The sequence below is a fragment of the Salvia miltiorrhiza genome, chromosome 3 (genome assembly GCF_028751815.1).
Source record: "Salvia miltiorrhiza cultivar Shanhuang (shh) chromosome 3, IMPLAD_Smil_shh, whole genome shotgun sequence".
Classification (NCBI taxonomy): domain Eukaryota; kingdom Viridiplantae; phylum Streptophyta; class Magnoliopsida; order Lamiales; family Lamiaceae; genus Salvia; species Salvia miltiorrhiza.
In genome coordinates this window covers 42406934-42432442 of record NC_080389.1, presented here as the reverse complement: position 1 = coordinate 42432442, position 25509 = coordinate 42406934, and the positions used below count along the sequence as shown (strand labels likewise).

At 41.2% G+C, this 25509-nt stretch overlaps 1 long non-coding RNA gene across 1 annotated transcript; it reads left to right on the top strand.

Annotated features, from left to right (window-relative positions):
- Positions 1–481: 481 nt before the first annotated feature.
- Positions 482–1502, top strand: LOC131015868 (uncharacterized). Its single transcript, XR_009098705.1, has 2 exons — positions 482–911; positions 1369–1502. It is a non-coding gene; the product is annotated as an uncharacterized LOC131015868 (long non-coding RNA).
- Positions 1503–25509: the final 24007 nt, after the last annotated feature.

Below are 25509 nucleotides of genomic sequence, written 5' to 3'. Positions count from 1 at the left end.
GTATTCTAACTCACTTACTAATTAATAGCCTCATTCTAAATTAATCAATAATTAGAATTAGCTCAATTTAATAAATAGATTAATCTAGACTACCCTTAAATTGGGCCTGATTTTAAGCCAAAAATAATAATGGCAGTCCAAATAAAAATTAACTCTAGCCCAAACTAATTAAATACAGCCTATTATAAATTTAGATCTGCAGCCCACATAATTAAAATGAAGGCCCAATTTTTCGGCCCAAAGAGAAAAAAATCAAATGGCCCAACTCTTTTTCTTCCTTAACAATCATCCGCTCTCTTTCTCTCTCTCAGAAACGCTCACAGCTCCCTTCCGTAAGGGCGGCTTCGTCCGCCTCCTGCTCCGGTCGGCGTCGGTCGTCGCCGCGCCTGAGCCCGGCGCTCTTCTCTCTCTTGTTCGCCTTCGATTTCCTCATGAAACCGAGCTTCCATCTCCCTCTCCTCTTTCGATTTCGGAGGCTCCGTCTCTCTCCCTCACGCTGAAGTTCCGCCGCCGCCTTGTGAAGGCCGGCGAGCGGCGCCGCCTCACTCCCTCTCTCACTCCACACCTCTCAAATTCTCAATTCAGCCTATCCTCTTCTGCAAATTTCGAGCCCTAGCTCTATCTCTGAAATCGCAGCGCCGTCACCTCGGATCTGAAAATCCGGCGAGGCCGACGCTAAATTACTCAACCGGAAACAAATTCGACTGCTCCTCTCTTCCCCGTGCTGTAGCAGATCAGTCGTCGTTGTTGGGTCTGTAAACCCAGCGACTAGCGGTCGCCGTTTGTCCTTGGCGCCGCTCTCCCCATTCTTCAGCAAGATACTATCTTGCTGAAGCCGCTGCTCCGGCTTCTGAACCATCGCTGCCCCTGCTCGAACTCCGGCGAGCCAGCATCATTCAAGGCAAAGCTAAGTTCGAACTTATTTCTACAGTATAATAGGGATTTGTTTTGTATACGTCACTCACTTATTGCTGCCATTTTATTATTGCATATATGTTGCTGGGAGACTCTATTGCATATCTGTACATGGTTCGCGACGCCTAGTTGTTTTTCCAATTTGGTGCAGGCCATAAATCATCTTGATTCCTATTTTCGATTATGCAAGAGATTAAACTAAGCATGTAGTTGTTTCTATATCATAAGAGTTCTTACTGACTTTGTGATTGCTAAGCCCCTTAAGTATATAGACTCATTTATGAACTCAGTATTTTTTTGGTTAAAAGATGCCTTGATGGGTATGAGCATGTAACATTGACTAGAATAACTGAGTTTAGCAATTACCTTGTAATTGTTTGGTGTTTGGTGGCTGCTGCTATTGATTTCAGTAGGAGAATAACTGAAATAAAAATGATTCCTTAACGAATGCAGGTGAACTATGGAAGAATGGGGAAGTTCAAGCTACAACTTACCTCTTCGAAATCAAGGCTGGAGTTAAAAGAAACAACCCTCCCTCTCTGAACCTTGGTGCGCCTAAAAGAAGGAAAAGAATTATGGCTGGTGTTGTATTTTTTTTTTTAAGTGAAGTTGGCTACTTGACTATCTTAATTCCATAAGAGAGCTTACAAGTGAAGGAATAGGATTAGGTATAAGGTGTGCGGCTGAAAGACCGCTACTTTGTATTATAGCATGACTGTGAGTAGGTGGCCGCAGAGTTTGAAGGGAGGGGAGTGCTGTAACAGTATTTGATGTTTCTTTCACCTTTTTGTTTCTTTCCTCCTTTTCTCTTTTCCTTCTTTTGATAAAGTAGCACTCATTTCCCTTATTCTTTTTGCACTAGATAGTGAATAGTAGTGTAGAAATGATTGTTGATGGTATTTGTTGGAGAGCATGCGTGTAGTATGCAATAGAGTAGGAAAGAGGACTATGATTGTAAGTGTTGGAAAGTCTTGAGGTGACAAATAGAATCCCATAGTAGTTTTTGTATCAATTGAGGATCTGAAAATCTAATTTTTTTGGATTCTACTAATCTTTATAAAGCCTCTGCGAATTAAATATCTAATTTAACTCGCTCTATTAGTCGGGATTAAATCCACGACTGAGTAAAGTAATAGATAGAAATAATATTTCGATTACAAATAAAATAATAACTCGACTTCGCTAAGTCAATTATCATTCTGAAATAAATCATTGACTACTCAATAATTCAATCGTGGCCATCTCAGGTAATGGCATCTAATTCAGAACTCTGAGCTGAATTAACTGAATATTAATCACTGGATTAAATCAACTGAAAGATGCAAAAATAAATATTGCATTTATTGCTCTTAATTATAAAATAAAATAGCGGGCTACTACACAATGAAAAAGCCACGACTTCCGATCCAGTAGTTGTTAATTGTGATTTATAGATGAGAATGTAGTGAAACCTATAATGGTAATCCATTCAATATGAATTTGAAATATAATGGAATATTTGAAGTGATTTGTTTTCTTTTTGGTTTTGAATCTCTTTTGCAGGAATGGTTGAGGTTTTTTTAGAAACAAAAATGTATGGTTTTTGGAGTAAATTCACATAACACAGACAATATCAGGGAGGTAAATGTACAATATTTATGCAATGGGAGATTTGATTACTTAAAAGTTTCTAGTAAATTACAGGGGGTTTTAGTGGGTTTGGATAAGTAGTAAGTGATGAGGAGTAATATATGCAGAGCAGAGGAATCAACTTGAATAGAGGAATCATTCGGATCAGGGGAACCATCTGCGCCAGAGGAATGAGCTCAGTTAGAGGAATGAGCTCAGTCAGAGGAATGAGCTCAGTCAGAGGAATTGACTCAGTTAGAGGAATGAGCTTAGCCAGAGGAATGAGCACAATTAGAGGAATCCTTGAAGTCAGAGGAATGCTCTACCATATGAGATAGTCAATGATAAGAATGAGCGCTTTACCCGGGAAGCGCCAGAGCAGAGGGATTGTCCGTTTACAGAGGAATCGCCCGATTACAGGCGATATTACCACTATACCCCTGACCACGCGGGGAGCATGTCCTCTAGGACGAAATTACTTTTTTACCCCTAGCATGTATTCTATAAATACCCATGCATCTGTATCTTGTAAAGACACGCTCTCTCTTAATACTACATCAGATTTCCTTTTGTTCTCAAGCAATTCAACTATTTCTCTCGCTTCTCACGATCAAACACTAGGTAAAATTCATAATTTAGATTAGGTGTTGATAAGATACTTTATCAGTTGGCGCCGTCTGTGGGAATGCTATGAGTTTGAGATGTGAGTCCAGCTTGCGCATGCAGATCTGCAATTGCGCGTGGATTTATGTGCGCAAGCCCCAATTCGTCCGATGATCCGAGTACCTAGGTGGATTCAGAGCAGTAGATCCACTTTTTCTGTTCCGATCCGCTTGAAAACTTACAAATCCAGGGGTTTTATCATTTTCTCGCATGTGCATATTTGGAAAGTGGGTGAGATCGAGAATTGGGTGTTGATCTGTGTTTATTTTCCATGCTGTCATGATAATTGTGTTCGACTATCATGTTTTCTGGTATGATCTCTGTTGTTTGCCATATCTAATGTGTTTTGCTAACGATCTCTTGGTTGTTGCTCTGTTTATACTTGTTTTCGAGTTTTCTAGGTAATTCCTCGAGTGACCTGTCTCTTCCGTTGAGTTCGAACTTGAATCTAAGGGGAAATCTCTGTTATTCGCCTTCTGTGTTTGGATCTATGCCTTGGGTTTATTTCCTGGTGTATAGATGTATTTGGGTCGGGAATTCATAGTGGTTTCTAAACCAGCACGTGGAAATTCATAATGGCCTTCGCGCCAGTATTTGGGATTTCTTAAATCAAGGATTCCCCTGATAAAAGGTGGTTCGATCTGTCTTTTATTGGGACTTTTCTCACATTTTTTACGTGTAGGTACCATGGACTCTGCTGATGTTCGCCGCACTCTTGAGAAGGACTTCGACAGCACTGGGCTCAACTCTGCTGCCCTCACTGAAGTGCCCATGTCTCTGCTGAGCAGTCTGCCGGTCAGCGCTGCCTTCTCCATACCGCCAGGCTTCCCCAACATCTCCACTACCTCGCTGACATGACAGAATATCATTCTCCAGAGGTCTGCTTTGGTTACTGCTGGGTCTGAACTACAAGGCCTAGCCCCCACGTCTGGTGGTGGGTCGCTAAACTTCACTCTGGCAGAGCAATTGATGGCTCTGCTGAACTACACTGCTGTGCGTTAGGCACTGGGTGGCCCGCTCACACCAACTATCCCCGCTACCGCCCCTCTGACGGGAAGGCCTGACCAACAGGGCACTAGGCTCCCACCTCACACTGCTCTGGAGGTGAACGAACCATTTACCGCCAAACAGCCCGCCTTGCCCAAGATAACACAGAAGTTCCCCGCTGATAGGGAACCGGAGAGAAAACCGAAAGGGAGCCACATGGTACTGCGCAACATCGTTCGAAGGGAAAGAGTGGGTGAGTCAGATAGCCATTCCGCTACCCCTATTTTTGAAGGAGAAAAACCAAGAGAAACTGCAAGACTGAAAAACCAGGTGTCACAACTAAAGAATCAACTCAGAGATCTGGAGGATACTCTGAGGGAGAAGTCTCAGAGGGCTGAAAAATCGGGAAGGTCAGAGAGATCCCGCAGAGCAGAGAAATCGTATCGATCAGAGAAGTCCCGTCGGACTGAACGGTCAGAGGAACCGGAGCAAGAGTATACCTCTGGCAAGCACGAACACAAAAGCCATAAACGCCACCATGCCCATGATTCGCCGAGAGACAAAAGGGAACATGGGAAATACAAGGATGAAAAGCGTGCTAAGATGTCAAAAGCCAAGACCACTAACAGCCGGAGCCCGTTCTCTGCGGATATCTTGGCGAATGTTCTACCAAGGAACTACAAGCCTATCTCGCTTGATTATGATGGTACCACTGATCCTGAGGTACACCTCAACCGGTTTGAAGGGCTGGTCACACTACACATGTACTCAGAGGGCATCAAGTGCCGTATATTTTCCACCACTCTGTCTGGACCAGCCCAGCTTTGGTTCGGAACGTTGCCCCCGAACTCTATTCACTCTTTTGAGGACCTTCAGACACGCTTTGTCAGACAGTTTGCGAGCTCGCGGAGGGTGGGAAAATCAGCCATTTCCTTGATGGATATAAAATAGGATCAAAACGAAACATTACGGGAATACATTGCTCGGTTCAACCTCGCTGCTTGGAGGTGCCAGAGGCGGAGTCACAAATCAAAAACTGCGCGTACGTTAGAGGGTTGAAGCTCGGACTCTTCTTTGACGAATTGCAGATCAGACCGGCCAGGGATTTCGACTATATCATGGCAAGATTACCGGGGTACTTGCAATTGGAGGACGCCCGAATGGCACGAAAGGCTGAAAACGACAAACATAAGGCCAGGAAGGCCGAGGCTGCACCAGAGCAGAACACCAAGAATCAAGAGCGGGTACCCTTCAGAGGATTGCCCCCTAGGGTACTTCCTCCTCAGATAGAGGTACCACCCCACCAACAGATCAACTTGAACGAGGTCAATCGCTTCACTGAATACACTTCCCTGAATAAACCACAAGAAGAAATCTTCCATCTGATTAAGAACCAGCCATTTTTTCGGACACCGAGCACTTATAGGGACGGACAGCCACAACAGGGGCCCAACAACAAGTTATGTGAATACCACAACGCCTACGGGCATTACACTAGATACTGTGGGCACCTCAAGCATCAACTGGAGTTCGTAGTGCGCCAGGGCAACTTGGACCAGTTTATCGCCAGAGGGAATGAGGGTCAGGGTCAGCAGCCCCAGGGAAACGACCAAAGACAGGCTCAAGGGAATGACTGGGATCGACGTCCGGAGGAAAACCTCGATCAGCATAGAGGGGCCATGCAGGGTCGGGTACCTCCCCACCCGCCCAGAAGGGAAGTGCACATGATTTTCGGCGAGAATGGGATACCAACTTCCAATCGGGCCAAGAAACAAGTCGTGCGGGCAGTAAGGTCAAGGTATTATCCCAAACAAGTAATGGAGATCACAGGTGCAGCGGAGGAGCCAGTCATTACCTTCGGGTCAGAAGACCTGAGAACGCTCATGTACCCCCCACGACGACGCATTGGTTTTCACGGCAGAAATAGCAACTTGCATTGTACATCGCGTTTTTGTGGATTCAGGAAGCGCGGTGAATATTCTACACCTGGAATGTCTACAGAATATGGGGATTGAAGCTAATATCGAGCCCACGAACACCCCTCTGTTCGGATTTGGGGGAGAAATCGTCATGCTGCTGGGGTTCGTGGAGCTACCAGTTACCCTCGGCAGGGCAGATGCTTGCAAAACCAGGATGATACGATTCCTGGTGGTAGATATGCCCAAATCGTCTTATAATGTGATACTTGGATGCCCTGCTCTGACGGCATTCAGAGCAGTCATTTCAATGTTCCACCTAAAGATGAAATTCCCCATCGGAGGAGGAAGAGTGGGGGAGGAGTGGGGTGATCAAAAAATATCGAAGGAATGCCACGTGCGTATGCTTGCACACTCTTCGGGACAGAAAAGAGACAGGGTGACAGAGGGGTCAGACATCAGGAAGAAAGGGAAGACGGGTGATGTCGCTGCTCTAGCAGAGGAGCGACGGGAATTGACAGAGCTATTAAACGCTCGAGAAAATTCAGAGAAATCTACCTTGATAACGACTAACGACGTGTGTAATATGATCGAGCTGTTCCTGGGAAAAGAGGGTTTTTAGACGAAGATTGGGTCATCTATGAATGAACAAATCAAAGCAGGACTAATCGACTACCTTCAGAGGAATGCGGATGTGTTCGCTTTCAGCACGACCGACCTAAAGGGCATTGACAGAGGATTGGCGGAACATCGCCTCAATGTAAATCCCAATGTAAAACCGGTAAAACGGAGAACGAGACACTTTGGGGCCGAGAAAGATGCTTCAATCAGAGAACAGGTTCAGGGATTACTGGATGCCGGTCACATTGAAGAAGTACAATACCTGGAATGGATCTCGAACGCTGTGATGGTGGCTAAGAAGACAAATACTTGGCGCATATGTGTGGATTACAGGGATTTGAATGCCGCTTGCCCTAAGGATTATTATCCTCTGTCGAGGATTGATCAACTTGTGGACTCTACTTCGGGCTGTGCGTTGCTATCTATGATGGACGCTTACCAGGGATATCACCAGGTCAAAATGCACAAGGACGATATTGCCAAAATGGATTTTGCCGTCTGCTGTAGGGTATTTGGGTGGAAAAGCATGCCTTTCGGCCTAAAAAATGCAGGGGCTACATGCCAAATAATGATGGAAAAGATATTCAAGGATCAACTTTCGAAGAATATATCAGTGTGCGTGGATGACATGCTTACGCGAAGTGTCAGAGCGGAGGATCACGTCTCTGATCTGGAGGAGATTTTCACAATCATCAGAGAAAATAAGCTCATGCTCAATCCAGCGAAATGCACCTTCGGGGTCACTACATGGAAATTTTTGGGGAACAAGGCCACCTCTGCGGGGATCGAGGTTAACTCTGACAAAGTGAAGGCCATCATGGATATGACACCGCCCAGAGGAATCAATGAGGTACAGACTCTGAATGGGCGTATCTCTGCTCTGAGTAGGTTCATTTCACGGTCGGCAGAGCGGAGCTTGCCATTTTTTAAGATCTTGAGGAAGGGGACCAAATTTCAATGGGATGCGGAATGTCGAACAGCTTTTGACGATCTCAAAGCGTACCTAGCGGAGCTCCCGACTCTGACCATTCCTGGGGCAGTGGGAGAGGAATCAATCAGCTCTGTCCTTATCAGAGAAGAAGGAAGTCACCAAAAACCAGTTTACTTCGTCAGCCGGGTGATTCAAGGGCCCGAATTAAATTACTCAAAGATTGAAAGGGCTGCTCTGGCAGTTATGGTCACAGCTCGGAGGTTAAGACCTTACTTCTTATCCCATCGTGTCATCGTGGGAGTACATGGCGTTCTCAGGTTCTCTGACCCGAAAGTAATGACCGGAGTAATATATGCAGAGCAGAGGATTCAACTTGAATAGAGGAATAATTCGGATCAGGGGAACCATCTGCGCCAGAGGAATGGGCTCAGTCAGAGGAATGGACTCAGTCAGGGGAATGAACTCAGTCAGAGGAATGGACTCAGTCAGGGGAATGAACTCAGTCAGAGGAATTGACTCAGTCAGAGGAATGAGCTTAGCCAAAGGAACGAACACAGTCAGAGGAATCCTTGAAGTCAGAGGAATGCTCTACCATATGAGATAGTCAATGATAAGAATGGCCGCTTTACCCGGGAAGCGCCAGAGCAGAGGGATTGTCCGTTTACAGAGGAATCGCCCGATTACAGGCGATATTACCACTATACCCCTGACCACGCGGGGAGCATGTCCTCTAGGCAGAAATTACTTTTTTACCCCTAGCATATATTCTATAAATACCCATGCATCTGTATCTTGTAAAGACACGCTCTCTCTTAATACTACAGCAGATTTCCTTTTGTTCTCAAGCAATTCAACTCTTTCTCTCGCTTCTCACGATCAAACACTAGGTAAAATTCATAATTTAGATTAGGTGTTGATAAGATACTTTATCAGTAAGTTTGAATAGAACTGTCATTAGTCTATATTTCTATTTGCTGATGACATAATCTCTATTGAAATTTTTCTGGCAAAAGTTAGTGTTCAATGTTCAAAAGGTAGACCCATGTGATCTGGTTGTCATAGATATCATTTTAACAAACTGCAGTTTCTGACCTTCCTCCAAGCTAGAGTCAGAGAATTAAAGAAGTAGGATCATCGTGCGCATGCAATAGCTTTAATGCTAGTCGGTATTCCCAATATATGTGGAGAAATCTGCAATAGCCTTGCATCAGGTCAGAAGGATTTATGCAGCAGGTGTTCTTTTTATTTGAATTGAAACTCAACTTTGTTTTGTAATCTTTCAATTCCAAAGTTCTTTATGTACTGGTTTACTCCTTTTATAAAAAAAGCTCTCCTAAATACATGTGTTTTTCATTGTTTTGAAGAGAACGAGAGGCAAAAACACTCTGCAGTTACTCCACAGCTTGGGGAGACAAAAAGTACAAGCAGTTTAATGGTGACCTTTTATCCGTTTACATTGTTATGCTATTTCTAAATGGATCTTTCTCCGAAGAGTCATCTTTAACAAGTTACTTCTAATGTTTGCCTTAAAATTATGTGTTCACTGTATTATTAAGCTGGTGTTTAGGATATATATCTCACTGTATAATTTTTGCCTAATCCGACCTGTAGATAGGAACCCATAAAATCAAATATCTGGTAATTTTCTTCCATCCTTCACAATCTTTTTTTGCCTGCAATGTCACCTATATCGTGCTCTTTTTGTGTGTCTTTTAGGTCTAGATCGAGTCTTATTTTCGTGTGTTTTGTGTTTCGGATGACACATTTTGGGTATAAGGACAGGTGGACGAGATCTTAGGCACAATAGGTTGCATTCCTCAAAAGAAGCAAAGATTTCAGATCATTCTTGGGCACATCAGTTGTACTCCTGTGCCCAGACCAATTACCGTGCGGGATCCAGTTGCGTTCCAAGGCACATCGGCGACACAGGAGCAAAATCTGGCATTCCAGGGCACAACGGAAAAAGTTAATGTTCACGGGCACAGCCGCAAGTCAGAGGTCAAACGAAAACTAAGCAGAATTGTGATGCTGAAACAACCTGGTGTATAAGGGCACAACGCGTACCCATCAACATAAGGAAAGAAGAAGGCGGATATCCACTTACAATACATTGGAGGATCTGCTCTGCTTTACTTGCCAAAGTTATGGGATGCATATCTGATGCGGGCAAAGCAAATATGGAAAGAAATCTTAGCAATATGACTGCGCCCAAAAACCCTAGCCGTCGTGCCTAGAAACCCTAGCTGTTGTGCCTAGAAGCCCTAAATCTACATGGACCTGGCCCAAAGGCCCACTGAAATCTCTATATAAAGAAACAGTCCCCCTGTGGCCAAATGACGAATTTGGGAGAAGATTAGAGAGAGTGAAAGTTTACCACACATAATTCCACACCTTAGATTAGTTTGTTTTGTATTTCTACTTTCAATGAGAGTCTAGCCAAGGAAGAAACAAGCCCTTTGGGCACTTAATGTATTATTTTTATTTGCTTTGGGCAAAGTTGGTGTTGCCCAAAGATTGCTTTTATTGTTTAACATCTATTTCAATTCAAGTATGTTTATTTCGTTTATTTATTTTGTGTTATTTTAATTAATTATGTCTAGGTAATTGTTTTACTTGGTTTGGGCTAAAAATCGAGTTAAGTATGAGCAAGTGAAATCGTGAGGTCTAATGTGGGTACAAGATTTGTGCAGTTACATTCCCGAAGCATTTGATCTGATGCCAATACAACTTGGGCAAACCCGGAGCTTCATTAGGCCGATGACGTTCTGGGCACGACCAAGTTACAAGCAATAAGTGGGCTCAAGTTAGAAGGAATCCGGCTCCACATAGTGCGGCAAATATGGGAAAGGTGGTCGTATGTCCTCGGACATGCTTATGGGTCATTTGGGCCCGCTAAGCAAATACGACGGATGAGGACGAGGTAGGTTGCGCACGTGACGATTAAAAAAAAGGGCCAGCCTATTGACGACTGTTCATAACCAAAGATGTGAAGACACAATGACAATCCTTGAACCTATGAGCGATCACTGTGCCCAGACTATGCCCAAATCAAGTTCCTTTTATTTTGATTTTTCTTTTGTTTCATTTCAGGTTCTTTGTTTCCAGTGCTCTGATTAGGGGACAATCTCGAGTGTGTGATCGTGACAAGAGAGAAGAATACACCAACTCCTCGTGTGATCGACCCTATGCTTACCGTTAGCGGAACCTAGCCGTGGGCATAGAAAAATTATAAATTTATTTATCCGGAGAATCTACCGCACAACGACAAGGCAAAGGAACCACCTCCGTCAATACCGCACCGGAAGGCTGGCTCATTATGCATGAGATAATTAATGATTTGAAACCATATTAGATGACTTCTTTGTTATTGTCATGTTATATATTTGAGTTATATGAATGTTGGAAATTGGAACTCAACAAGGATCTAGAATTATTGAAGCAATATGCCTATTTTGTAATTCCGACCTTCACATCATTAAATAATTGATTACAATATACGGTTATATTATAATTTTATTTCATTTATATTAAATTATTATAACTCTATCTAGTATGACTACTAAGCGTATAGATAAACTTTATTAATAAGTAATTGATACAAGGTAACAAATAAGAAGTATACATTTTTTTTAGAAATAGGAAGTATACATTTAACAGTCTTGCTTTCATCCAAAAAATTAATCTACATGCCAACAACATATAAAACCTATTTTTGGGTGCTGAAAACCCATGGAAAATCACTTGACAAATTTTAATTTTCTGCTATTTTTAATACAAGTATAACAGAGTGGGTTATGGCCGCTTATGTTAAGCTGCAATGAAAACTTAAACTGAGAAAAATAACCCTAAACATATATACTTATTTGAATTCAGAATTACAAAATCTAGAAACAAAATTAATCTTTGTCACACCCCAATTCTTGAAGAAATAAATATAATCGAGGTGCAACCAATACATAGAAATAATACAAGGGAAGATCCTTATTGAAACCCGAATAATAAAATAACACGTCGGGCTAGGCCCCTTTGGATCACAAGTTTTATTTCATGCTTCTGATAATCATTATTCATTAGCATAAAACTAGAAGTCAAATGTTTAAGCTCGATCATAGATGTCATTCCAAATCTAACATGAAAGTCTTAAGTTGAGAAAACAAAAGATATGTAAGAGTTATTGCTACAACAGAAGTCTAAATAGGAAATTGAACCCTAGCCTCAGCTCAGTCCCGTCAGCACCAGCCAGCCAACCTGAAAATATTTGAAAGTATATTTGGGCTAAGTACTAATGTATTCAGTGGGCAAGCATTTTCTAAAACATTTCATATTTTCGTAAAGACAGTTTATCCAATCATACTTGACATAACTTAGAAGGTTTTAAATTGAAAGAACTTCTAAGCATGTTAAAACATTTCTTTCATTTGTGCGCACATGTCACACTCCCTTTCTGTTATTCGCTATGATCCCGGACCTTTTAGCCACCGACAGATCAATTTCTCCCATGACACTTGCCCTGAGGACGTAACTCAGATAAGTTGAATCGACCTCGGGACGCTACCCAGGCAGGCCTAACATATGCTCAGGAACACATCTCGTCGAGCACCCTTATAACGCCTCTTAGTTAGTGCCCAATGAAGATCAACCCACCGAGTCAGCTAACGAGTGTATACAATTCTCAGACAACGTGTTAGGTCATAAGAGAACCTCAATTGATTAACTTTGCGAGCCTTAAATAGAGCAGAGTGCACATAAACATTATATTGGATGAACAATTTGCATTTCATTGAAACATTTAGAGGTTAATATCTCAATCATACTTTATACATTTGGAAAGTAAGCTCACGTGGATAGGCAAAGCCTGAAGATCATACAGATATAAACCTGTCTTGGGAAAGCAACGCTAATCCCCCTGGTCCACAAAGCCTACAAGAAATTCTATTCTTAATAGGTCTCGTGAAGCTAAACTTAAGTCATAGGGAAAATGCTTAACATTCTATGATTCATCATGCCGGGTTTCAAAATTTAATAATAAAGATTGAAAACTAACTCTTGTGCTAAGGACACCAACAATATCCTTACTCGATTTTCATTAAATCATAAATACTTTTATTGCATAATGCAAATGCAATTTCATGTCATGCTTAAACATATAATAAGTAATTACTAAAAATATGCATATAATGATAATATAATACTCCCTCTGTCCCGGTCAAATAGTCTCATTTCATTTGGGCACGGATATTAAGAAACTTGCTTTTTGAGTGTAAAGTGAGTAAAGGTGTGTGGGACCACATTGTTTGTAGTGTAAAATCATTACTAAAAATAGAAATGAGACTATGGGAGTGAGACGCCCCGAAAAGGAAAATTGGACTATTGGAGTGGGACGGAGGGAGTATTATTATGCAAAATCATCCTTTAAAAAAAATAATTAATTAACCTAAATAAATAGTCTAATTAAATAAATTAATAAGTATCCATTTTTTTTAACTGCAGCCCAGTTAAATAATAAGGTAGTCCATTTCTTTAAAAACATAAGCCCAATGTTTCAATTTAAATTAGGGCCCAAGATTAATTAAATGAAGCAGTCCAAACTTTAAATAAAATTGGCCCAACTCCTAATTATTCAGGGGTGTGCAGCGGGTTGGACCCGGACCGATCCGCCGGGTGTGTTGGACCGAAAGTTTTGAAATATTGGACCGAATCGAACCGATTTCTGGGAGTGGACCGACCCGGGACCGGACCAAACCCGGGCAATGGGTCTAGTTCGGTTCGGGTCCGACCCGTCGATAATCTAATTATTATTTTTCCTATTTTGCACTTAATTTTCAAATCTAAAAACATTAATTTCAAATTCAATAATTACAGAGAAGTATGCATATTTAAGCCGTAGGTGATGAGGCAGAGAAGTAAATTACCTAGTAGAGAATATTATTTGCGTTTTGTTCATGAACTAAGACAAAGGTGATTGTTCCTCTAATAATTATTGTTAGGTCCCGGGGGTCTCAAATAGGTGTATGGGGGGGATACACCTATGTGCTATTTTTATTTTCCTCAAAGTGAGGGATCTCCAGATAGAGATCTAAACGAAACTTTACACGCAAACAGTGATGCATGTTGACTGAAAATAGTTTTGACCAAACAGGGTTGACGACTGATACTGAAAGCTCTTCAGTAAGGAGTTATCAGTTAAGTTGCTGGAACTTAACTGATGCACTTATGGGCTTCAGTTGAGTTTGCTAAAACAGAGATGATAACACTCTTCCTGACTATCAAAAGATAGATCAGTCAGACTGATATCATACGCCGCGGAAATTAAACTTAGTTTCGCAATAGCCTCAGTTGAGCACGTTGTTGGTCTTAGGTTTCTCTTTGCAGTTATTCAGTATTCAGTTTATCAATTGAAACAACACAAGTAGTAAAGTAAAACTGAAAGCTGTAAACAACACAGAGATTTTTACGTGGTTCGGAAAAACCCTTTCCTACATCCACGGTCGGTTGATCAGACCAACAATCCACTCCGCAAGTGCTTAACAGGTGCACTGCAAACCAAATCGTGTGCTTGCCGGGTGCACACAACCGTACCACTGAAGAAAACCCTTCTTCAGTACCCACACTTCACTCGTGTCGGATTTCTCTTGCTTAGCACAACCCACGCTAAGACTCTCAGAGTCAGAGTACCTTCCTGAACTCCGAATCACTCAAACACTCAAATCTTTCTGTCTGAAAGGAGGTTTGAACGGGTGCCAACTTTACTGCAAAGAACAAGTTCTTTGGAGCAAGTTTGACCTTGGCTTCTGGGTAAACAGAGGTTTGCCTAAGGTCTAAGAGAATGTGTGTAATCAGCAGATTTGATTCAGGGGTGGAACGAGATCGTCGGGGCACATTTGTGTGGTCAGGAAGATTTGATGAGGGGAATTCAGGGGCTTCTGAATCTGAAGACTGAGGAGAGGAGATATTGATTACCTTCGACTTTGAAGAAGGCTTGGGTTCTCCTTTTCCAGTTTTGAAGAGTCGAAGACTATTCGTGAAATCAATCATCTTCGGCCAGTGCAAAAAGCGATACTTCTTCGTTCCTTGAATGATGATCTGAGAGACTCTGTTCCCTTGTAGAACCATTGTAGAAGGTCTTATGTTGTAGGCTTCGTTGAAGAGAAGCTTCAGATAAGCTTCTTCCCAGTTGAAGGATTTATCCTTCAGAAGAGTTGCCATAACATTTTTCTAGGGTTGAGAGGCCTTGTCGGGGGTTCCGGTTGCCCCTATCCAGCATTTCTGGATGATCTTGCCCATCATGGAGTACTCAGGATGAAGATGGAAAAGTGTGACTTGGCTTTCTGTTGATTCAGATTCATCCTTCAGAGCAGACTTAAGAGTTATGTTGGCTTCTTCATCAGTCAGGCTGGAAAAAGAAGTTCCACTGTTCGGAAGCTCGAACAGTTTTCTGACAATCTGAGTGACGTTGAGAGTCTCTTCAACACAATCTACCGTGGTGTAGACGCTGACTTTGGAGATAAGCTCTCCGGAGCTGTTGAATTTGAGATTCTTATAGAATTCTCTGACTGCATCGTCGAGTAGATATTGCACTTCACTAGTGACAAACTTTGTCCATCCGTGTCGTTTGAGAATTGTCAAAACTTTCTTGTATTCAGGCTTCTTTTCGAAAGAGTCCTTGTCCACGGACTGTTCGTATCTGACTTCTTTCTCGATCGGAGCCTCCTTCTTGTTGTCGTTCTTCTTGATGTTGGTCTTGGCCATTTCGAATGTGAAATCTGAGAAGAAGAAAAATTTGCAGAGAGTAATCTCACAGTAGAGTGCTGTGGATTTTGGAGTTAGAGAGAATGCAAAAGTAATGGATGATGGAGAAGTGGGCGTAATGAAGGAAGTGTGATCGTGGAAGATGAACAGTTTCCTAGGGCAATTGAAAAGACATGGGCGGTTTGAAATCTGCGCGCCAAGTCAGGTTTAATAAATTTTGACGTCCGTAATTAATGCCCGTCAGAGGAATACCTTAAAATAAGAGATTTAAACTGATATGGAATATTAGACACGATCTGTTGCTGAAAATAGGCGGCGTACAGTGTATGCAATGATTTGAAAAGATAAGTCCAAAAAGAGGTGTTCAGAAATTAAAAGTCCAAAACCTAACACAAAGTCGCCAATTAATCATTATGACACACAAGCCCTAATTTCTTTATCAGTCAAGGATATAAAAACTGATAAAAACAAGTTCCCAACAATCAGTTAGGAAAACAGTCAAAAACTGATGATACTCAAGCAGAGTTCCCCCTAAATTGGATAATCCATTATCAATTTAAACATTAAGGCACAGGGAACAACAATTGAGTAAAAACAATCAAAAGTAAATCAGTTTGGAATTCAATGGCAAAGTTGCATGAAGCACGGAAACACAAAGCAAGGAAAATTTAACAAAAACAATTCTAAGAACATCACAAAATGAGAAATTTCTGATCAGATGACATTCCTGGACCTTCCCTTGTCCTCAGTTGATGCGGAGCTTCTTGCTTGGTTTCCTTGGAGGACTTCCTTTTGATTCTTCAATCTTTTTCCCTTTTCCCTTCTTGTCTTCTTCTCGTTTGTCTTTGTCATCGGACTCAGGAACACCGTTGTACTTGTTCTGCATTTCCAGTTGCTGTTGAAGATGCATAACTGTTGATTCAAGAATAGCCATTTTGACTTTCAGCTTATAAGTTGCATCTTCTTGAATGATCAGCCTCTCGTCAAGCATTTGAATTTTCTCATTGGTGAGAGGTCTTGCAGGTCTTTGATTTTCAGCAGCTGCGACTTCATCTCTTGCGTCGGAGGGAGCAGTCTGACACGGTGGAGACTCATGATGGATTTCAGTGCCCTCGGCATCATCTTCTTTGAGAAGTCCTCTGGAAATCAGGTACATTTTGAAGTTGGGTGCCCAGTCATGGATAACATCCCAGAGATTAGTGACTTTGAACTTTCCAAAGACACTGTTCTCTAAAGCTTCCAGTTCTTCTTCAGTGAGAACTTCATCAATTTCCTTGTATTGAGATTTGGGCAAGGTTTTGACAAAGATGAAGAAGAAGTAGTTGACAAGATCCCGAAGCTCTTCAGGATTCAGGGTTGCTATGATTGAGGGAAAAGTGGTTGTGACACAGTGTTGGGCCAGTTGTGTCACAAAGTTTCTGAGACGAGTAGTTTGATTGTCGGAGGATGAGGATAAGGATGCAGCATTAATGTCAGCAGGCTCATCGAACTTCGCTTTCTTGTCGAACCCTTCCAGGCAGAAGTGGAAGAATCCACTGAGAGGAAGTTCTTCTGTATCAGTTCCTCTGTTGTCAGTTGCTCGTGTCTCATTCGGCTGTTGATTTCTTTCATCTTGTGGAGGAGCAGTGGGAGACTGTTGCTGAGATGTTTCAGTGCTTGGAATCAGCACTTCTTCTGAAGCTTTCTGTGCAGCTTCTTCAGGATCCGCTTTGGGAGATTTTTGAGGAGTGTCAAGAAGGATCTTGACTGGAGATGACGAACTGTCAAGGCTTCTTTTGATTGAACCTCGAGTATTGTAGCGTGGCTCTGTAGTGGAGAAAGGGATTTCAGTTGTCAGACTGACATTCCCTTTGGTTGAGCTTTTCTATCCTTCGAACAGACAAATGGTGGAAGACACTTGAGTGGTGTTCTTCCAGAAGCATCGAGTTTCTTTCACACTGTGAAGAATCAGTGATGAAACTCTGGTTCCCTGACGAAGATGCTTGGAGGAATGGGATTCCTTCTTCTCTTCAGCAAGGATTTGAAGATAGGCCTTTTCTTAGTTGAATGGGCCATTCTGGATCAGGGCAATCAGCACCAGTTTGTGTGGTCTCGAGAGATGACCAGGTGATCCAAGAGTGCCAAACCAATATTTCTTGACCATTTTGGCAATTGGTCTGAGATGAGGATGTAATCTTGATATGCTCAAAACATTTGTGATGTTGAGGTCGGCAGGAGCATTACTCATCAGCGTATCTCTCATGAGATTCATGGCTTCGTTATCGGTGAAGAATGGTGTGGGTCCGTCAGTTGGGAGGTTGAACACTTCTCTTGCTGCTTGTGAGATGTTGATGGAGACCTTCGTGGAATCTGAGAAGTTTTCATCGGTGAAAACAGTGATTTCTGTTCTGAGATCACCAGTTGACTCATCTGTCTTGATGTTGTCGTAGAATTCTCTGATGGTCGATTTGTCGAGAAGAAACTCCGTTGAGCATTGAATGAACTTCATCCATCCATGGCGTTCCAAGATTTCATTTTTCTTGTTGAACTCAGCAAGATTCTGGAGTGCCTCAGATGTTACAATGGATTCGTAACATACAACTTGTTGAGATTCTGATTTTGCCATGTGGAATTTTGAGTGAAGAATATTTCTGCAAAAATCTGTAAATGGGTTCTCACAGAGATTGAACTGTGAATTTTCACTGTTAGCCTTAAAGAGATAGCACACTCAAAGAGTTTTTGCACAAATGATTTCTCTGAGATTGAGTAAATCTTTTTCCGAAGATGAAACGTTTTTGAAGAGAGTGTGAAAGATCGTGCGCAAGGCGGTTTCAATAAAATTTTGAAATCCGTGCAAATGGAGACGTGGCACGTGGATCAATCCTCTTATTAATAAAAAGAGCGGGATCGTGTGATCGTGTGTCACCCATTTTTGAACGATGTTTACACGTGTCAATTAAAAAGGAATGCGAGTGTAAATACAATGGCACGTCAGACCAAACACATTTCAGTCGAAAAAGGATAAAGAAAATCAGTCATAAGTACAAGTGAGTTTGTTGAGAGAAGCTTACGCAGTGACTACCACTAGATTAGTCGTTGACTGAAGTGCAAGTTCTCCCTGGAATGTATGACTGGTTCTCCTTCGGTTACTAATCTGTCGACTGTTGCTGCACGTTCTTTTCTCGTTTCATCATTCTTCTGAACTGAAGTGTTTCTTCATGAATCACTTCTTCAAAGACTTCTGACGTCCTTTTGAATTCTGTCTCTGTTTCCTCGAGACGTGGCAGAAGTTCTTGTTTTTGAGACTGAAGCAGTCTCAGTCTGTTGATCAGTCTGCGCTCTTGAACATCCCTTCTGTCAGCTTCGTCTTCATCTGAAATGAAGTAGCGCATGACGATCCTTCGAGCATCTTGCACATGATCGATCTCTCTGATGATCTGTCTGTGCTCCCTAAGGAGATTTTCAAATCTCGTTCTTAGGTGTTGATACTCTAATCGAGTTTGATCATATCTGCTCGGTCCTTCTGACTGTGAGTGGGTTGGGCTCTGATTTTCTTCTGGAAAGATGAATCTGTCGTCTTGGTCAGAATCCAACGTCCCACTCTCAAGTCCGTTGACTCCTCGAAAGTATGTGTGGACATAGTCGCTGGAGGAGTCTTTCTTGTTCCTGTACATTGGAGGGAAAGCAAGGAGAAACACACAGAAAGCAAGAAGAGAACACGGAGCAAGCACTCTCAAGAGGAATCTTGAGAAAAGATTTTGATAAAAACAAAATACCCTCATTAGGATCTAGTTCAGTTAGAACTTAATCAGATACAGAGTGTTCTTGCGAACAACATGCTCTGATACCAATTGTTAGGTCCCGGGGGCCTCGAATAGGTGTATGGGGGGATACACCTATGGGCTATTTTTATTTTCCTCAAAGTGAGGGATCTCCAGATAGAGATCTAAACGAAACTTTACACGCAAACAGTGACGCTTGTTGACTGAAAACAGTTTTGACCAAACAGGGTTGACGACTGATACTGAAAGCTCTTCAGTAAGGAGTTATCAGTTAAGTTGCTGGAACTTAACTGATGCACTTATGGGCTTCAGTCGAGTTTGCTAAAATAGAGATGATAACACTCTTCCTGACTATCAAAAGATAGATCAGTCAGACTGATATCATACACAGTGGAAATTAAACTTAGTTTCGCAATAGCCTCGGTTGAGCACGTTGTTAGTCTTAGGTTTCTCTTTGCAGTTATTCAGTATTCAGTTTATCAATTGAAACAACACAAGTAGTAAAGTAAAACTGAAAGCTGTAAACAACACAGAGACTTTTACGTGGTTCGGAAAAACCCTTTCCTACATCCACGGTCGGTTGATCAGACCAACAATCCACTCCGCAAGTGCTTAACAGGTGCACTGCAAACCAAACCGTGTGCTTGCCGGGTGCACACAACCATACCACTGAAGAAAACCCTTCTTCAGTACCCACACTTCACTCATGTCGGATATCTCTTGCTTAGCACAACCCGCACTAAGACTCTCAGAGTTAGAGTACCTTCCTGAACTCCGAATCACTCAAACACTCAAATCTTTCTGTCTGAAAGGAAGTTTGAACGGGTGCCAACTTTACTGCAAAGAACAAGTTATTTGGAGCAAGTTTGACCTTGGCTTCTGGGTAAACAGAGGTTTGCCTAAGGTCTAAGAGAATGTGTGTAATCAGCAGTGACTGATTTTAGCTTTAGAATTCTCTTCTTCGATTCAAGCTTTGGGGAGGTTAAGCTTTAGGCTGAGTAGCAATTTTGGTAGAGCTTCAGCTTATGTCGTTGAATCGGTGAAGGTTGAAGTGATCCTCGAGCGCTATTTGTAGGAGAACTCTTGAATAGATCCGTTGGCGTAGAACGTCCTCAAGATTTCTTCCATTGGAGAGCAATTCGAATTTGGGCTGAGGCTTCAATCTTCGAAGTTCCTTGTCTGGTGGAAACGGCTCTCTTGAGGGATAGGAGATGTGACGTCTCTGATAAAGTAGCCACCAAATAGGAATGACCTCTGCAGAGATAAGATCCTGAGATCTCTGCATTTAATGCGGCTGTACTTTTGTGAGTACGTGGCTTTCTTTGAACGTTGGAAGATCAGTCCGAGGAAGAATGTTCAACTGATACTTGACTTTAGTATCAGTCCGCTGAGTCCACGTGGCACGCATTAAGTAATCAGTTCTAAACTGATTCTTCAACTGATAGTTCAGTTGGTATCTTCAGTCTTCAGTCCTTCGTCCTTCAGTCTTCAGTCTTCAGAACCGCAAGCTAAACTAGAAACGAACTCTAACACTTGAGTTCAAAATAGTTCTAGTCTATTACAATTACGACCTATGAATTTTGGTATCATCAAAACAAGGATTAGGATATTCCACAAGGTTCCCAACAATTATTAATTAGCAATTACCATAGATAAATAACCAAGAATCATACTGAAGGGCCCAGTTCAATCTTCAAATGCAATATGCCGATGCCCAATGGATTTCAGATTCACGTCACTTAGGTTTAGGGCTCCCTTTAGAAATTAGAAATTTAGTTTTATTAATATATATTATAAATATTAAATATATAAAATAAATAATTACTTTTAAAATGTATGGGTCGGTCCGGGTTCAGCGGGTTTGACCAGGTTTTGACCCAGACCGACCTGAAAAAAATCGATCCTAGAAATTGGACCCGACCCAGACCATACATATATAGTGGGTCGGTCCGGGTAGGTTCGGCGGATCCGGTTTAGGTTTGCTCACCCCTACTCTCTCTCTCTCTCGGTTCACAACACCCACGTTCCCTCTCTCGGAATCCACCGCCGCGAATCACCCTCCAGTGATGACCGCTGTCGGCCCGCCATCCCCTTCGTCCTTACCCCCTCTCTACAAAACCCGGCAGCCGCAGCAACTGAAGTTGACTGCCACCTTCCTTTATCTCCTCATAGCTCTCCCTCTTAGGCTCAACAAGGAATCCGCCCATCTCCCTCGAATCTCTGGCCGCAGCCGCCTGTAGGTTAGCGACGCCGCCTCAACCCCTTTCACTCACAGACTCGACAGCCCCCTTTTCTCCCTGGCTCTTCCCTCAAAATCCGCCGGAGCAACGGCGATGAGCCGCCTCACAACCCTCAATTCTATTTTTCTCAATCAGTAGCAGACCCCGCCACCGACCATCTCCACTCTCGACTCACACCGACAACCCAGGCTCAACATAAAAACAAAGTTCAAGACTCCTTTTTTATTCATTTTCTATTCTCCTTGTACATTCATAATTCTTGTTTGTAAAACATTTTCATGCTCAGCTTATTCAACCATGTCATACCGGATATTGAAATATAATGTTCTTTGTGTTTTGCTGCTTATTAGCATAAAACAAATATGATGCGAAGTAAAGTAATGCAAATACATATATAATGCAGATGTTAAAGTATGCATGTCGGTTTGCTTAGCTTAATTAAAACTCGAAGAATTTGCCGAACACAAAAGCTAGAAGTAAGACCTTTTGTGAGGATTCTGCTGAATTGATTTCTTGAATGAATTTACCTGCTGGAATCCTTAAACTGGAGATCTTTCTTGCGAGAGAAGAGCAGTGAATTGTTGAAGAGATTGTGATTTATGAAAATGGTGAATTGGCCGGAGTGTAACTTGATATTTGGTAGATATGTGGACATACGTGAGTGATGTAAAGTGAATGAGAAAAAGCATGGTTGCTGGGAGGTATGGTGTGATGATGGGACAATTAAATCTTTAGGGTATTGAAACTGTAAAAATTCTTCAGGGTTCGGTAGATAAATGGCTTGTGTAAATGTTAAATGCTAAATTTAAATAAATATGGAACATATAACAATTTAAATAAATAAATTTTACAAAAACTTTTGTAAATCATTTGTTGGAATTAAAAATAATTTATTTTCTTTCCGGCGTGAATTATCTTAACTTCTTAGTTCAAAATTACTCTAAACTTAGCTACGAGTAAACGAGGTAGTACATCCCTCACCCGTTATAAAAATTTCGTCCTCGAAATTGCATATCTGAGTATTCTAGCTTGGGTACTAGACATTCGTTTCATTGGCTTCTTATGTGGCCTTTTCAATCATGATGGTTCCACTACATGATGAGAACAACTTTCTTGTTCCGTAAAACTTGAACCTTGCTATCAAGTATCTGGACTGATTTCTCTTCATAACTTAAGTCCTACTATAAGGCTACTCCATCGAGCTTCTTTGATTTTTTGATTTATGTGGTTGACTTTCTCGACCATCCTTGATGCTAGTTCGGATCTAAAAACTTTCTTTCACTTACTTCATCGCAGTAAAATGGTGATTGACATTTCCTACTATACGCAGCCTTAACTTGCTGATAGCGAGAAATCGTTGAACATACGACGCTACATCTCTTTTTATTTCATTCTTTCCAGAAAAATTTTCTTCAAAATTCTGCTACATTCTTATGCTCTTAGGAGTGCGAGCTTGTGATCTCATTCTTTTTTTCTCTCTTGTGTGGCGCACACAACCTTTCACTAACCATTAGTGCATTATCTCTAACTTTTGTGAATCCTCTCGTTTTTCTTATTCTTGAGGCGAGACACATTTTCTTACCAATATTTATTTTTATTTTGTGCCTTCACAATAATTCCTCGCAAATCAGACTTAGTGTCTCCGGTTGGTGAACAATTCCTAAACGGAATTAGGCAAAGTCACAAATCAATTACTCAAGGCGTCCATTGTCACCTTTACTTTTCTTAGGACATAACTGATGGTACAATCATAATCTCTTACTAATTCGAGCTATCTCTGTTGTCTTATGCTCCAATCCTTTGCTCGAAAAAGTACTTTGAATTCTCTACTCGTTCACAATGACAGCGAGTTCTAGGTCATGGGTCGGGTAAATCAACTTTGGGGTTGATGGGGCATAGTTTTGAAGGTCTCTGCCGTTTAAAATGGATATTTGCTTCATTTAGACATTCTTCTTGATGGAGCTTCTGGCACTTTAGCCAATGCGCTCACTCTTTGGCTTGAGGTTACTGGCTTTAAGGCTGAGTTTGATTTAAGTCTCATCCTAGTGCTTTGTTCCCATTTCAGAGTTTCCTTCTTTGCATTTTCTTTTCTTTACCACCATCTTGAGGTGCTGTGTAATCCGACTATGTAGGAGCTTTTCCTTTCTTCACTGGTAGCAGCATAAATGAAATAACTACACTAAAAAATGTAGTCTATGATGGATAATAGACTACAATTAGAAACTATAGTATATGTGCGTGTCTGTAGTCTATAGTACATATAGACTATAGTTCCAAACGTAGACATAAAGAGGGGGTCTTTCTTTGCACCACATGTCTTCACAATTGGACACACACATACACTACAAGTTTAAAACATAGAGAAAGCCCAAATTTATAATAGTTTCGTGACACTTTGGCAATTAAGGACACATTGGTCAACGGCCTAGATGGAACCTTCTTATATTGCAAACGAATGAAATATACGTAAGGGAGGTTCCTTAAACAAAATTCTTGAACTCGTTCTTTACTTTGGGGGAAATTCTCGAAGCATTTCGAATTCAAGGGGATACCAAATTAAGCTTCTATGGACTATGCCATGCAGCCACTAGTCTAAATAAGAAGCAAAACACGTCATCAGCTACAGCCCTTTCCTCTGCCGGGGACTTCCACGAAATGAAAACGACATATTCTAGCTAATTTATAAGTCAAAGTAAGTATTGGCTTCACACCAAACAAGCTTAACCCGTAAATTACTTAACTAGAAAACTCATTCAAAATCTATTGACAACTTGCAAAAATAGCTCTAAACTTGGAGTTGTCTCTGTCCCAGAAGAATTAAGCCATTGACAAAAATGTTGTAATCTAATATAACCAATACTCATCTAGGCCACTTTACATTTGAACTTGCAAAGACAAACTTTAGTTAATTGCATAAGCATAAACAAAACACATTGAATTAACTCATAATTAATACTCCTTTCGTCTCTCAAAAGTTTACCCCAAAGGAAATGACACGAGTTTTAATAAAAGTTGATAAAAAATTTTATTTGATGATGCGTCGTGTACAAAAAATAAAAAATACTCCCTCCGTCCATAAAAACGAGCATAATTTTTCTTTTTCATCTGTCCCATAAAAACTGTGGCGGATCCAGAATTTTTAAATTGGGGTACGAAAATATAATCTCATAAACATAAATATAAAAAATATTTTATTAAAACATTGTTCAAAGATAGTATGATGCAAAAGAAAATTAAATAACTATATATCTAGTTTATCTTCCGACGAGTCTTCATTTCTTCAAAGCGTTTGACGACCTCGTCATTGGAAACTTGTAGAAACATATCTTTCTCAATGAAAGTGACCAAACAATCATTTAATACTTAATCCCCCATGCTATTTTGCAGCTTATTCTTGACATAAGTCATTCCATAAAACACTCTCTCCACACTTACAGTGGCAACCGGAAGAATCAACACCAACTTAATTAGCAAAAACACTAGAGGATAAGTGATATGTCTCTTTGTTTCAACAAGCTTCATCGAAAGAGAACTAATATCCTCCAAGTTTTTAAACTCATCATCTCTCCTTATATCTTCCATGAAAATATCAAGTTGACATTCAAGAATTGACAAATCAATGCTTGAAAATTCGGAGGGATACAAAGTTGCAAGTTTGAGTACATTTTCCTTGTCATAAGAAGATAAGCCATCTTTAGGATTTAATGAAGCCATGCATATGAGCAACTTCATATTGACCTCATCAAATCGGTTGTTAAGTTCTTGAAGTAGTAAATCAATTACCTCTATAAACACATCAACCCGAAAATAATTAAGATATGAAACTTGTTAAGCAAATCGCTTTGATCTTCCTTGAGGGATACAACAAGCCTCTATATCCGGGACAACAATCTCATTATTATTGCAAAATGAGATTACCTTATTTAAGTGAGTCTCCCATCCATCATCTCTCATTTTCTGCAATGTCACTTTGGTCAAAGTGACAAGTCTCATAGCACTAACAATATCTTCATCTCTTCTTTGCAAAGCAAGACACAAATCATTAGTGTACCCAAATATAGTAGTCATTAGATGTGCCAAAAATACAAAATTAAATGACTCTAATGAGTACAAAATGC